Genomic DNA, 15,832 nt, shown 5'->3' on the forward strand with positions numbered 1-15,832 from the left:
TACAATCTACTAGGAAAGCATTTAAGGACTTTAAAAGCATATTGACAACCCAATATATTTTACCGTTGGCAGATGAAGGTGATGCATTGGCTATTCCATCTATGGCATATGTAGATGTGATAAATATTGAAGATTGGACAAATTTTTTTCAATATCAGCTTTTAGAAAATTTCTCAGTACGCAAACCCATTACTAAAAAAAATTGTTATAAGCCTTTATGTAATATAGCCTTTGATCTTCATATGTGATTGACGTAATTTTTTAATTTTGTATAAAATCAAAGAACAGCAAAGGGATATTCGAGCCAAACAACAATATCACCATCGACCAACAAGAAAGGGATATGCAAATGTGAAGTATGAGCTTGTATGTATTTGCACACTTATTTTATACTCATTAATGAATATTTATGAATATTCATTTCATACATTCAGATTTTTTATTACAGTAATTTAATTGAAATCAGTGAACCTTGGCACAAAAGTTTCTAGATAGGTTGTCTGGAAACAAGAACATTTACAGAAGGATGGATTCTTTGCAGATGAAGCAACCAAGGAAGTGACAAAAAAGATTGTATGTATAACTTTTTTTTTAATTAATGTATGATTGGTATTGTGGTTGTATGCATGAATATATACTAGTTCGTATAGATTTGTTGTTACAGCCTATGTTATTATTGTCTTTCAAGATGATTATGCTACCAAAATCCAATCAGGTAAACTGACAACCTAGTATGGCGAAGATACTTTGTCTTTAGCATTAGGCCTAAAGAAAAGCTTGGTCGAGTTCGTGGGGTTGATAAATTTGTCTTACCATCCAAGTTTTTTAGTAATCAACAAAAAACCCCATGAATGAAAATTGCATAATTTGAAGTAATCATTGAGCAACAACAACAGTGAATTGATGACCCGGAACAATGCTTCAATGACTAATAGCAAAGACTCGCTACTTTAGAGTCCTTGTTGGCAGCAATGTAGCATAACATGCTAGTTCATCGGTCTAATAGCATCATTCGCGTACGAGAAGCTTTCGTTGCAAGTAAGGAAGCGAACCCATCCTCCACTACCACCCAAAAAGTACGATATTGTTTATAATTTTAATATTAATTTGTTTATTATATTGATTGATTTGGTTTTAATAGTTATATTTCATTAAATATTATAGCAGCATGTTCAAACTCAACCCTTGCTCAGGCTTCCATGGATGAGTTATCCAAATATTTGCTGAAGCATTTTTCCAGAGGAAACTTTATAACCATTGAGTCTGAGGAAGGATTATTTGATAAACCATCATTTTCTTTCATTGGTGTGGAAGAGGTTAAAAAATTTTGTGAACTGGATGAATTATTAACTGCTGAGACCGTTGCTTATATGAGGTTAGCTTATTAATACAAATATGAACATTCAATATGTAGTAACTATATTAGGGTGTAATATTAACTAGAAGTGTTGATTGATATCATGCAACTTCCTCTATAGAGAGCTCAAAGGGAGATAGTTGACCAACAGATTTCGATTCATTGACCCCACTTTATAAGTGAGCAGAGTCGGATAGTCACTTATTGTGCTAATCAAGTGATCCTATGCATGAAAACACCGGCTGATTATTATTTGCTCCCGTATAATGCATAATAAGCTATATTCCAAACTTAATTACTCCAACTTTACCCAAATATGATCTGATGCATAATCTGAGTATATCATTGATATTATTTTACAGTTGTCATTGGGCGCTTATTGTGATTGACACCAAATCCTTAACGCTATACTTACTTAATTCAATTAATCCAACGGCGATGCCTAACACCGATATTGAAACTTTTATAAAAAGGTATTACACTTTATTATATTATATATCTTCTATTTTTTCATAAGTAATTTTATTTATGTATTAAGTAATTTTTTTCTTTTCAATTTAGTGTAATATCTGCATTTAATAAGAAGGTAAAAAAATTGAAATGGGTGTCATTACCAGTAAGTGTGAAATATATTCTTTTATGCTAAGTTTGTGTAGATAAATATTTTCAAAACTCACTCAAGTATTAATTTTTAGGTACCTTGTCAACCCAGTAATACTGAATGTGGATATTATGTACTTCATTTTATGTGTGAGATAGTGTTACATGATTTTATGACTACACCATTCAAGGTTAGTATAAATTTCATAAACTTATTATATCTTCAAAAAAATAAAAAGGTACATTATATTCTCATTTCTTAGCATTTACTTTTGATTTTTTTTTTAGTGGGAGAGTAAAGAAAGCTTCACGGAAGAGGAATTGGATCAAATCCGTAAAGAATGGTGTGATTATGTATTATCTTTTATCAATGTTGATAAACCTTCAGGTTAGACATTGTTGGTTGAATGTAAATATATAAGGAACAAATTGTTATAATGTTTTGAACATGCCATGTTGAATGGATACTTTAAGTTTGTAAATTGGGGTATTGGTTTAATATTATTGTTATACTTAATATGAATACACTATGTGTACTTAATAAATTATTGAGTACGAATATTTTAGAAAAGTATATTAATAAGGCAGCGTTATCAGTTTTAATTTTGGATGTGTGTCAATTTATTGAAATACAATAATATTTATTATGTAAATTCCAAAATATAATTTGTAGTATCACATATAAAAACCAAATGTTTTGGGGGCATTAATATACAATTGACAGCAAACGTTTTTTGGGCATAAACTTATAATTGATTTGACATATACAATATCAAATATGTTTTTTTTATAAGATTAATGAAGGCATTTTTAGCAAGAAAATGCCTTGAATCACCCCGAATAAAAAATTTTGAAGGCGTATTTAACCAAAACCACCTTTAATAATCACCCCAAAAATTATTTGTGTGGAATATTAAAGGCATTTTAGAAAAAAAAATGCCTTCAAGAATCCATCATGTCTTTTCTGTATGGATTATTGAAGGCCTTAAAAAAAAACCTTCAATAATACCAACTAAAAATTACAAGTATGGATTATGAAAGACGTTTTCCTACAGGTAATACCTTGAATAAACCTTAACAAAATGTTATTGAAGGCATTTCTAGATATAACCTCCTTCAATAATCCGACCAAAAATTTGTGTGGAATATTAAAGGGGTTTTAGGCAAAAACATACCTTCAATAATACCAACTAAAAATTAATTGAATGGATTATGAATGGTGTTTTCCTACAAGCAACGCCTTGAATAATCCCTAACAAAATGTTATTGAAGGCATTTTTGGATATAACCGCCTTTAATAATCCAACCATTAAAATTTATCATCTGAAATACTAAAGGCGTTTTTCCCCAAAAGATGCCTTCAACCATCTGTTCAAACTGTTGCCTATGGATTATTAATGGCATTTTTTTTACCAAAACTGTCTTTAATAATCATAACAAAAATTTATTGATTAGAGTATAGAATGCGAGTTCCGTCAAAAACACCTCTAAGAATTGGCTCATATTTTTCCTATGGATTATTAAGGATGTTTCTCTGCAAAAAACACCTTCAATAATTTGTGCAAAATTTCTTAAAGCAATTGGTGAAGGCATTTTTTCGAAAAATAAATGTCAACAATAATCAATTATAAATAATCTCTACAAAATCTCAAAAAAGGTTAAAGGGAGGGATCGAACCTACAACCTTATGGTCAACATTCGTACGATCCAAACATTTTGATATGATATTTATTAAAGGCGTTTTGAACAAAAACGACTTTAATAAGCCTGTGGAAAATATTGGTCCAATTATTAAAGGCATTTCTTGTAGAAAATGCCTTTAATAATCTCATACAATTTTTTAAGTGATTATTGAAAACGTTGTCTGCCAAAAACATACCTTTAGTATTCGCTAAATTTTTTGAGGTAGGATTATTCAAGGCGTTTTAGTCAAGAAACGCTGCTAATAACAAGTCTTGAATGGCGTTTATAAGTAACAATGTCACTCTTTGAATATTTAGTGACGTTTTGATAATAAACCCTTTAAGTTTTATAAAAACACAAAAGCTAGCGACATTTTTAAGTGAATGGCCATTACAAATCTACTGCTAAAATGCCATTTTCTTGTAGTGATTCACATGGATTTGACTATTTTAACAAACAAAAGCTAAATATAACTTTTGTATAAATTAACAGTCGGTAGCTAGGCTAAGGTAATTAACTGTTATGGCTAAAAATTAGACAATCGATACCTAATCCTAGAAGAATAGACTACTATTAATTGAAAGTTTTTTGGAATTTGAGTTAGGCCATAGCAATCAATTGCTATAAAAAAGAAGTCAATTGTTTGATAGATGAACCATTCTAGAAATGAAAGAGTCGACTACCATATGGAATAGTCAATTGCTCAGTGATGATTGCATTATGTAAGTCTTATAGTAGTAGACTGTCCTACTTTGATAGCATTCTAGAAAATGAAAATTCAAAGAGGCATTCGATTGCCATCTAGGTTAAGTTAATGCTCTGTATGAAAAGTTATATATTTTATAAACGTGAAAAATGGTTTCTCTTGGTTTGAAAAGTTTGATTAGATTAATGAACCAATTTGTCCTTAATTATTCAAAAAAAAGTTTATCTAACCAAAACAAGTGATCTTTGATTGAAACAACACAAGCAAAGAGCCACAACCTTAGGATTCAATCTTTATAAACATAGATTGTTATGGGTTCATTTTACAAAATTTAAAAATTCATATTTCTTCCTTTCTATTCTCTTAATCTTTGACAAATAAAGGCTTGTTCTTTTTGGCATTGTTTGCTGTAGAAAACCTTGTTAAAGACAAAGTGTTTCTATTTCTCATCAAGGGGCTTTTAGTGGTTTGATTTTGCTAGTGCAAAGTAAATCAAACATAAGTTTCAATGTATTTTAGAGACATTTCAATTCAACAATCTTTCGCATACTATTATTGATAAAGGCAAAAGCATTAAGGATAGTGACATTAGTAGTACACCTTAAAGCTATTTCCATTCTACATTGTAGGTTTTATTTTGTTCTACTCAAAGTGTAAAAAGGAAAGCTACAAAAAGACCACAAATTCTACAACAAAGTTCATATTGTTTTGTTTTCTTTAAGCCAAGTATTATCTAAAAGTATAGATAATATTAGTCATAAGTATCAAGATATAATAAAATGAAAAAGAAAGAAAAAAAGCTCATGAGACTTTATCTCCATAGCAAAAAGAAATCCTAAAATATTTAAGTTTCAGGTTATGTCTTGTCATATGTGAATTTAGTTCAATTCTATTTGTTGATTTGTTTGTTTGAGTGGTTTTATTTATTAATTTCTTGCATGGATGTTCTAGTTGATATATATTAAAAATTATTTGATTATGAGTGTAATTTATATAACTTCATAAAAAAAATGTAAAAATTATGGAATGTAAAAATTATAGAAATTCACCAAACACTATGCATGCATGTAAAAATGATCCATCTACATTTATTAAGGATTTACCATGTTAAGTTAACTTAAAATATAACTTTGTTAAGAAAAGAAAAAGACCAAAATAGTCATTATTTATTTTATTAAATTATATATTAGGGAAACAATTTTCTTTGGTAAAAAGTTTAAGGTTAATAAAGAAATAGATAAATAAAAAATTATTAATATTAATTTCAAAATAAACTATCATCCGAGTAAAATTTACTTTAATTAATAAGAACTTTAATGTTAATAAGAAAATAAATAAAATTAGTTAATATTTTCATTTAATAAAATTTTATTAACTAAGAATATTTTTAAAATTTTTAATCTACCTTTGAATCATTACCCTCGTACTTACATGACTGAAGAAAATACTTTGTGCATAAACTTTTTTGAATCCAAAATCTCTAAATACCAGCTTTAATATCATGCAAAGTGACTCAAAGTTGAGTTGATTCATTAATTAAAAACATAATAGTTAGTTTAATAATTTTTTAAAGGTATATATGTCATTGATTATTTGTATGTTAGAGATGATACTTATATATATTATATATAATATTGATTGATATTAATATCAATACTAATGTTAATATAGATATTAATATTTTGAAAAATTAATAAAATGACTAGAAGAACCACTTAGCTTCGCCTTGGTTATAAATTTTTTTATTTTGATGAAATATAAATTATATTTTTTATTTAATAATAAAAATTAATATTTTTAGTATTTTATTGCTTTTTAATTTTTTTTGGAATATATAATCCTTTAAAAAAAAAGATGCTCTCATTATGTTACTCAATCATAATTGGATATATATCGGCTTCTGTTTTAAATAAGAGAGACTACTTTAAAAAAATTATATAAATTGAATTAAAACCCAATAATACATATATGATAATCTAATTTTTTGACATAATATTTACCTATTACCGACATCGATCAATTGTCAAATTCAATCCCATTTACTTATGGAATCAAAGCCTAATAATATCATCACTCATTCAATTTAATTTTTTAAGGAAAAAAACCAATAATTTTAATATGGTAGGAATAGCGTTATAGTAATTTTATTCAATGATGGTAGGAAGGCATTTTTATAATTATGGTTGTAAACTATTATAATAACTTTGACAAATTATAGTAAAAGAGGTATTTTAGTGATTATGCTAAGAGGAACATTATAATAATTTTAGTTAATTATAGAAGGAGAGACATTATAATTGATTTGGATGTATGTCATTCATTCGTTAAGCAATTAGAAGGGCATTATGATAATTTTTATCGGGCACATTTTTATATAATTGATAGATATTAAAATTTAATACATAATTATGAAGTAATAAAAATGCATTTTCATAATTATAGCAAGAACATAACAATTTTGGCAAATTATAATATGAAAGGTATTTTTATAATTATAGTAGGAGGGGTATCATAATATTTTTGGTAAACAATGGTTGGAGGATATCTTCATAATTATAATAATAAGGATACTATATTAACTCTGACAAATTTTAGAAAGAGAGCTGTTTTGGTAAATATATTAAAAAGAATATTATAATAATTTTAACCATTATAATATAAAATATATTTTTATTATTATGATAAAATGTATCTTCGTAATTATGATTAGAGGGTTAAAAATAAAAAAAAATTGACATAAGTGGTTCCTACATATAAAAATACAATTTTTACAAATATATATTTTTATAATTTTAAAAAAATTATTTTTTAAAGAAAAAAATAACAAAAAGAATAAAAAAAGCAAAAAGAAAAAAGAAAAACCAACCAAGAAAAGACGTGGCAACTTAAAAGGAAATACTGTTTAACCGGGAAAAGAGTACAAAAAGAAAAAAGAAAAAAAAAAAAAAGCATGGATGAATTAAATGCTACGTGTAGGGAGTCGGTAGCGGTGGGCCACCAATTATCTCGCCCACCGTATTAAAGTGGAGTGACAAAAGCTAATCCTTTTTTAAAGAACATTGCTTCTCTCAATTATCCAGCTTATCTACGTATCTACAATGGCTAAAATTCCCAACGCTTCTGTAGCCCTGGTCGTTGGCGTTACAGGAATGGCAGGTTTGAGCTTGGCAGAGGCTCTCAAAAAGCCTACAGCGCTTGGCGGCCCGTGGAAAGTATACGGTACAGCCAGAAGATCTAAGGCAAGCTGGTTTCCTTCCTCCATTGTTGACCACTTCATCTCATTTGACGCTACAAACCTTGACGACACAATCAAAAACCTCTCCCCAATCTCCAATGAAGTGACACATGTCTTCTGGGTCGCAATCCAAGTTCGTGAAAATGAAGAAGCAAACATCCTTATCAATTCAACGATGCTCAAAAATGTGGTTGATGTTCTCAAATCAGGTACATCTTCCCCGCTCTGCCATGTCACCTTGCAAACAGGCACCAAGCATTACATTGGTCCAGTGTTTGATCCTTCATTGGGAAACCAGCTTGTCGCTCAGGAGCCACCATTCCATGAGGAAATGCCAAGGTTACCTTACCCTAATTTCTATTATGCACAAGAAGATGTTTTGGCTTCTTATGCACCATCTATCTCATATTCTGTCCACCGTCCTTCTATAATAATTGGTGCGTCTTCGAGGAGTGTTTACAATACATTGCTTTGTTTAGCGGTTTATGCTAATATTTGTAAGCACCAAGGCTTCCCATTTCGATACCCTGGCAATGGATACACATGGGAGCATTTCTATGAAGCATCTGATGCAAGAGTGCTAGCAGAGCAACAAATCTGGGCAGCAATCTCGGAGAAGTCTAAGAACCAAGCCTTTAATTGCACCAATGGCGATGTTTTTACTTGGAAAAGCTTCTGGAAGGAGTTGTGCAAGGTTTTTAATGTAGAATTTGTCCCGTTTGATGAAAAGGAAAAGTTTGACGTGGTTGAGATGATGAAGGACAATGCTTCAGCTTGGGATAAGATAGTGGAAGAACATGGGCTTTTAAAGACGAAAATGCAGGACATGATCGCTGCCTTTGCTGCAATCAAGGCAGTCTTAAATTTGGAGTTTCAACTTGTTTCCAACATGACAAAGAGTCGAGATTTTGGTTTCTTTGGATATGCTGACACTCTTAGAAGTATTGAGATGTGGGTCAGAAGATTGCAAGACATGAAAATTGTTCCTTGAAGACTTGGAAATTGGAATTTGATTCTACCATATCTAAATAATCCTGGGGAGTTGGCAGGTGGGTAGGAAGATAGGTGTAATTCAGTTTAACACATCTAAATGGTTCAAGATTTAAACTAGTTTATTATTTATGTTAGTGAAAAAAAGAGGTCCTAAGCTTTTAATTTAATTGTTAAAAGCATTTGAGAGAATATTAAAAATTTGACTTCAAATCAATTTTTTTTTTATATGTAATAAAATTTTATCTTTTTAATGTAACAAAAAAAAAATTGTAATGGAAATAATGTCCAATTTCAATTTCTATTTTTAGACTATCTAGTCATCGAAGCAACAAATTAAGATGTACCATGTCTTTCGAAAATCACATGATGTCATCTAAATGGGGTCTACTGCATAAGAATAATTCTGGAATCCAACCCTCACAATTCACGAAGTGAGGTGTAGGGAAATTTTTCAAAGAAAAAATAATTAAGAAAGTTGTATAAGAATTCAAGTAAATATTTAGATAAAAAAAAGGCAAGCATTATCAAAGAAGAGAAGAAAACAATGAAATTGAAGAAAATATAACAACATGTTACCAAAATTCTTTGACCGTAATTTACAATAAAACTCTGATAAACTCTGGCCAAGATGAACTTATAATAAATTGCAAGCCAAGAAGCATTAAAAATGAAAGAATCTGCATGGGTTAAAAGCCACATCCAAAACCATTTCTACCCCCATCTTTGAAGTAATATTCCAACCAAAATATTAACTCAAATAAAATATCTCTAATCTTTTGAAAGTCTTAAGCACCATTAGAGATTCAACAAGCTGGTTTTTCTTAAATTCAATACCTCCAAGTTTTCAAAGCTGACTCAGATCACAGCTTTCCAAGTCCAAGTTTGGTATATGTCCCAGTCCTCTAGCCATCTATTTGTTATTCAATCCCTACTGCTTCACTCGCTACACCTCCCGCTCCACGTCACTTTCATTCTTTCTTTCTTTCCATCAATTCACGCCAAAATACACCACTCTACACACTTCACGTCCTTGTCTAGGAATTTGGGTCGGTTACAACATCGACTTAAGAGAATTCTAAATAGTCGGCTACAAAAATCACAATCCACTTAAAAAATTCAATATAGATCATAGTGTTCTAAAGAAAAGTAAAAGATAAAAATTTTTTAAAAAAAATCTAGAGATCTAAGAGGGAAGTAGTCGTTGATACTTCCTCTTACGGTGAGTTTGATAGAGTGAAAAAGTAAAATGTTGAATTAAAAAAGTTGAAAAAGTGAAAATAAAATAAATTTTAAAGTTTTTTGGTACGATAAAAAAAGTGAAATGAAATAAAATAAAAGAATTATTATTTTTCATATTTATTCACAAATATAAATTATTATTATGTATCAATTTACAAACTTAATAATTAGACATAAAAATCAAGAGTTTTTATTAAATTTTTTTTGTTAACGTGTGATTGGTTATCAATCTCATCTTTTGATCTATAAAATCAATATTAGATTCAGAAATAAGATTATGTGTGAGAAAGTTTATAGCATCTCTACATCACTCGTTTAAAGATGATACCAATTAATTCTATAAGATTCTAGAATTTTCTTGTTCAAATAACCTTTTACTTCATATTTTATTATTATATTATTTATTATTTTAATATTAAAAAGTTTTTAAGTTATCGTTGATACTTTCAGTATAACTTAAAAAATTTTTTTATTTTAAGAGCATTCAAAGAAATCGTTTATTTCGTTGAAGGGATTACGTCGTCAAATTTATTTTAATATTTTAGTAACGAAGTAAACTATAATTTTTTAGTTGTAGTATTTTTAAAAAATCATACCAACACTTTTAAAGAAATCTCTTATCTAAAAGTTTGAGGAAATTACCACTTGTAACTTCTTTAATCATCAATAAGAACTTTAAATTACTTTGAAATATTTATTAGTTGTTCAATTATTATGGAAGTAAATAAAAATTCTCAATCTAATTCTCAAAATATTTTCTAACGTGTTTGAAAAAATTTTGGAGAAATTTCTCACTTAGGAGTTTTGACATGACTTTATTTTCACATCATCATAAGAAAATTTTACTTACTATAATAATTTATTATTAAGAATTTTATTATTTATTATTTTATTGAAATGATTTTCAAAAATCGTACAAGATGTTTTGTTAAAATTTTGAAAAATACTTCTCCTAAGAATTATTAATAAAATTATCACTCGGTGATTTTATTTTAGTTCCATCATTGCGAGATTTCATTATATTATTATTATTATTATTATTATTATTATTATTATTATGTTTGAAAAGTTGTAAAATATTTCTAACACTTTAAAAATATTTTAGAAAATTTTATTGTATGAATTTTTAATATTTATAGCCAAAAGGGATTTTTATCTTACTAAAAAACATTTTATAAAAATTTTATTAGAAAAATTTTTAAAAGTATTTTCAACACTTTTGGTAAATTTTTGAGAAAATTTCTTAATTCAAGATTATCAATAAAATCACCACTTGTAACTCTATTTTATTTTATCATTTTATTTATTGTTTTTATTATTATTTATTATTATTCAAAATTTTATTTTTATTATTTTATTATTAGTTTTTTATAATGTATTAAATTATAAATTGGAATATTTACAAAAATAAAATGAATAATAATAATAAAATTACCATAATGAAAAAAATAAAAATTAAATATAAAAAATAAAAAATACCAAATTTGGATAGTTAACAGCAAGTCAATACCAGTTAATGCAAGTCAACATCAGTCAACAATCGATAGTCCAATCTGGTTTAGAAGCGATTTAACCTAGTTCTATAGTGGTCTAGTTCGATTCAGTCAGTGGGTCAATCAGATTGCCCTAATCTTGGCTGAGGGGGTTTTTGGGTCGATTACGCAAATCCTGAGTTGGATTATGGGTCAACTTTCAAACCCTTTACTTTCTACCTAGAGAAAAAAAGAAACAACAATCAAAATTCAAGCACATCCTAAAATTCGGTCGGTGTGCCACCACATTGGAAAATTTTTCCAAAAGTGCCAGAAAATCCCTCTTCTCTTCCCCTTTCTTGTTTTCTAGATTTTTTTTGCTAAATGTCATAGATCTCTCTAGAGTTGAATTAAAACCTGTGCCTCTTAAGGTCCAAAAGTTTGGCCACCACTATAACAAATGCCTCATTCGAACTATGTTCTTTACTTAGCCCTAGACTACCTATACGTAAAAAATCCCAACCTAAAATCTCTTGAAACCCTTCCAAAATCAAAAGCCCCATTTCAACATTTGTAAAAATTTTTTATCTGTTTTACTATTCCCCAAAAAAGGTTTGCGAGATTCGCATCGTAGGTTTTTGAGAATCGAAGGTTCGAGATTCACACCAAAAGATTCTCAAGATTCTCTTTAGGAGTCGCATTGAAAGTCTTTAAGATTCACATCATAGTTCAGGATTCACACCAAAAGATTTTTGAGATTCGCATGAAAAGTCACATTAAAAGTTTTTAGGATTCATATTGAAGGTTCAGGATTCACACCAAAAGATTTTTGAGATTCGCATGAAGAGTCACATTAAAAGTTTTTAGGATTCATATTGAAGGTTTGTAAAAATTTTTTATCTGTTTTACTATTCCCCAAAAAAGGTTTGCGAGATTCGCATCGTAGGTTTTTGAGAATCGAAGGTTCGAGATTCACACCAAAAGATTCTCAAGATTCTCTTTAGGAGTCGCATTGAAAGTCTTTAAGATTCACATCATAGTTCAGGATTCACACCAAAAGATTTTTGAGATTCGCATGAAAAGTCACATTAAAAGTTTTTAGGATTCATATTGAAGGTTCAGGATTCACACCAAAAGATTTTTGAGATTCGCATGAAGAGTCACATTAAAAGTTTTTAGGATTCATATTGAAGGTTTGTAAAAATTTTTTATCTGTTTTACTATTCCCCAAAAAAGGTTTGCGAGATTCGCATCGTAGGTTTTTGAGAATCGAAGGTTCGAGATTCACACCAAAAGATTCTCAAGATTCTCTTTAGGAGTCGCATTGAAAGTCTTTAAGATTCACATCATAGTTCAGGATTCACACCAAAAGATTTTTGAGATTCGCATGAAGAGTCACATTAAAAGTTTTAGGATTCATATTGAAGGTTCAGGATTCACATCAAAAGGTTCACGAGATTCACATTGAAAGTTTTCGAATTTGCATTAAAGGTTTGTGATTCACACTGAAAGATTCTCATCGAGAGTCACATTGAAGGTCTCAGGATTCGCATAAAAGGTTTTGGATTCACATCGAAAGATCCCAGAGTAACAGTAAAAGATTCGAGATTCACACCAAAAATGTTCTCAAGATTCAAATTGAAAGTCACTTCAAAAGTTTTCAAGATTCTCATCGAAGGTTCGGGATTCACACTAAAAGTTTCATAAATGATTTCAAACATTTGCAAATAAGTTCAAAGGTTCATAGATGAATTCAAAATCTTATCTTCAAATCAAGGTTTAATGGCTTTTTTAAAAAAATCATTATTTTCCTTGATTACTATTTAACGTGTCTTGACAATTCTTCCTACTTTGAGTGTTCAATCTTTTAACAAAATTTTCTTTAATTAAAGGTTAAAAATTTCATCCTAAAAAGTTTTCTCAATCAAGTGTCAAAAATCTCATTGTAAAAAGTTCTTTTCATCCGAGAAGTAAAAATCTCAAGTGTTCATAGAATTTTTTTCCCTTTTTCTCATTCGAGAATTGATATTTATATCTTTTCTACATGCAACGAATATCTTGAATGCAAGTATTAATTAAAATCAATGTCATGCCTAAGTACACGTATCAATGAAAATCAATATCATACTTTGAATGCGAGTATCAATTAAAATCAATGTAATGCCTAAGTGCACGTATCAATGAAAAGCAATATCATACTTTGAATGCAAGTATCAATGAAAATCAATGTCATGCTTAAAAGCAAGCATCAATGGAAATCAATGTCATACACCCCTAAATGTTGTATAAAAAAAAAAAGCCACACGACTTTTTTACCACATTGTGTTCTTTCAATTTCAACTTCCAACACCTATTTCTTCATAATCATCTAATTTTTCTCCATGGTGACATTGGTGTTTTTTTCGAAAGTTTCGTCTTTAATGTCAAAGCCATAGGTACTAATCTTCATTTCATGTTCCCCATTATTCCATATTACCTTTCGAATTAAAGCTACGATCTTTTATGGACATCATTATTTATTCATCATCATTCCAATTTCAAGACATATGTAATGCAATCATACATCTCTTCTATTTATTATAAGGATAAAAAATGGTAAAGTCCAAGATAAATTAGTGAAAACATACTGCAAGGAACATAATAAATCTAATAAAAGACTAATAGGCTAAAGCAACTTTCTATGATAAAGGTTTGGATGGAATAGTAGCATCCAAATATTGAATATTCAGAAAATTTTGAATTCTAATTTTGAATTCTTTTTCAAAAACTCATTTTATCGACTTTCTAAACCCCAAAAACTAATTTAGATTACTAACTAGCATTGATCCTAACCTTCATCTTTCAAATTTTCTTGAATTATGTGATATTTTTCATCATAATGGTGTTTCTGATGATATTATTAGACTAAAACTTTTTTTTCTTTCTTTTAGGGACAAGGCAAAAAGTTGGTTGACATTACTACCACTTGGCTCTATTACATGGGATGGCTTAGTACATAAGTTTTTGGCAAAATTCTTCCCACTAGCCAAAACAACTAAGCTTAGGAATAAGATCACCATATTTATGCAAGTAGATGGTGAAACACTGTATGACACATGGGAAAGATTCAAGGAGTTATTAAGGAAATGCCCACATCATAGACTACCCCAATGGCTTCAAATCTAGATTTTTTGTAGTGGTCTCACACCACCCATGAAAACCACCTTAGATTCAGTTGTTGAGAGGCAATCATGAGTAAGACTATTGAAAAGGCCAATGAGCTAATTGAAGAAATGGCTACTAACAACTATCAATGGGTTATGAAAAGAAAAGTAAGTGAGAAGTCTATGAGTTTATCTAAAATTGATGCAATCACCTCCATAAACTCTCATTTAGCTACCTTAACCAAAAAGATAAAAGCCTTCAGAGCACAATCCCAAACCAATCATGTGAATGCAATCCAAAGTCTTTTTGTTTCATGATATATCTGTAAAGAACCCCATTTAAATGAAAAATATCAATTTAAGATAGAACATGTATAATTTATCCAACAATCTAAGCCTAACTATAATCCACATAGCTGCACTTATAACCCTGAATGGCGAAATGACACTAATTTTTCTTGGAACCAACCAAACCTCAACACCTAAAATAATAACTTCCACCATAATCCACCAACTTATAACCCACCCTGAGAAAAGAAAACAAGTTTTAAGGATATGTTGACCAAGTTGAGTTTATGGCATTGGAGGCCCCTAAGAACATTAAACCTTATGAGGAAAACCCTAAAAAGGATCCAAAAAAAGAAAATGTAGAGATGGATTATGAAAGGGATTATGAGGAATAAATTGAAAGATCTGCTAAAGAAGGTCAAATGCTATTATAAATAGAAAGAGCATTAGTAAAAAGCATTCAGCGTGAGCCTAAGGAAATAGCTCAAAAGGAGGAAATTCAAAAGGGAGTTCAAGACAAAGTTCAAGTAAAGCTAAGGATGATCATAAGAATGTATAGGCAATGTTTTAATATAACACCACCTTCCCAAGGCCTATTCAAAATGAGTTGGTTAAAGAATTAAAATATGTTATATTTTTGGAAGATGGTAGCCCTGAACTTCAATAACTCTTGAACAAAAAGTAAAAAGATCATGTGAAGTTTGAGTTTATCTAAAATTGATGCAATCACCTCCATAAACTCTCATTTAGCTGCCCTAACTAAAAAGATAAAAGCTTGAAGAGCTCAATCCCAAACCAATCATGTGAATGCAATCCAAAGTCTCTTTGTTTCGTGAGATATATGTAAAGAACCCATTAAAATTAAAAATATCAATTTAAGATAGAACATGTATAATTTATCCAACAATCTAAGCCTAACTACAATCCACATAGCCGCACTTATAACCCTAAATGACGAAATGACACTAATTTTTCTTGGAACCAACTAAACCCAACACCTAAAATAATAACTTCCACCCTAATCCACCAACTTATAACCCACCATGAGAAAAGAAAACAAGTTTTAAGGATATGTTGACCAAGTTGACTTTATGGCATTGGAGGCCCCTAAGAACA

At 29.4% G+C, this 15,832-nt stretch overlaps 1 non-coding gene and 1 pseudogene across 2 annotated transcripts; one reads left to right on the top strand and one right to left on the bottom strand.

Moving 5' to 3' along the window:
- The first annotated feature begins 7,305 nt into the window (after window positions 1-7,305).
- LOC111276648 (3-oxo-Delta(4,5)-steroid 5-beta-reductase pseudogene) lies at window positions 7,306-8,873 on the top strand (annotated as a pseudogene). Its single transcript, XR_016333818.1, has one exon. The product of XR_016333818.1 is annotated as a 3-oxo-Delta(4,5)-steroid 5-beta-reductase pseudogene (transcript).
- Window positions 8,874-14,321: 5,448 nt separating this feature from the next.
- LOC149511547 (small nucleolar RNA R71) lies at window positions 14,322-14,428 on the bottom strand. The gene has a single exon (XR_016333914.1). It is a non-coding gene; the product is annotated as a small nucleolar RNA R71 (small nucleolar RNA).
- Between the last annotated feature and the right edge of the window lie 1,404 nt (window positions 14,429-15,832).

The sequence above is a fragment of the Durio zibethinus genome, chromosome 25, assembly GCF_047325235.1.
Source record: "Durio zibethinus cultivar Kanyao isolate XHJ-2024 chromosome 25, ASM4732523v1, whole genome shotgun sequence".
Taxonomy (NCBI): domain Eukaryota; kingdom Viridiplantae; phylum Streptophyta; class Magnoliopsida; order Malvales; family Malvaceae; genus Durio; species Durio zibethinus.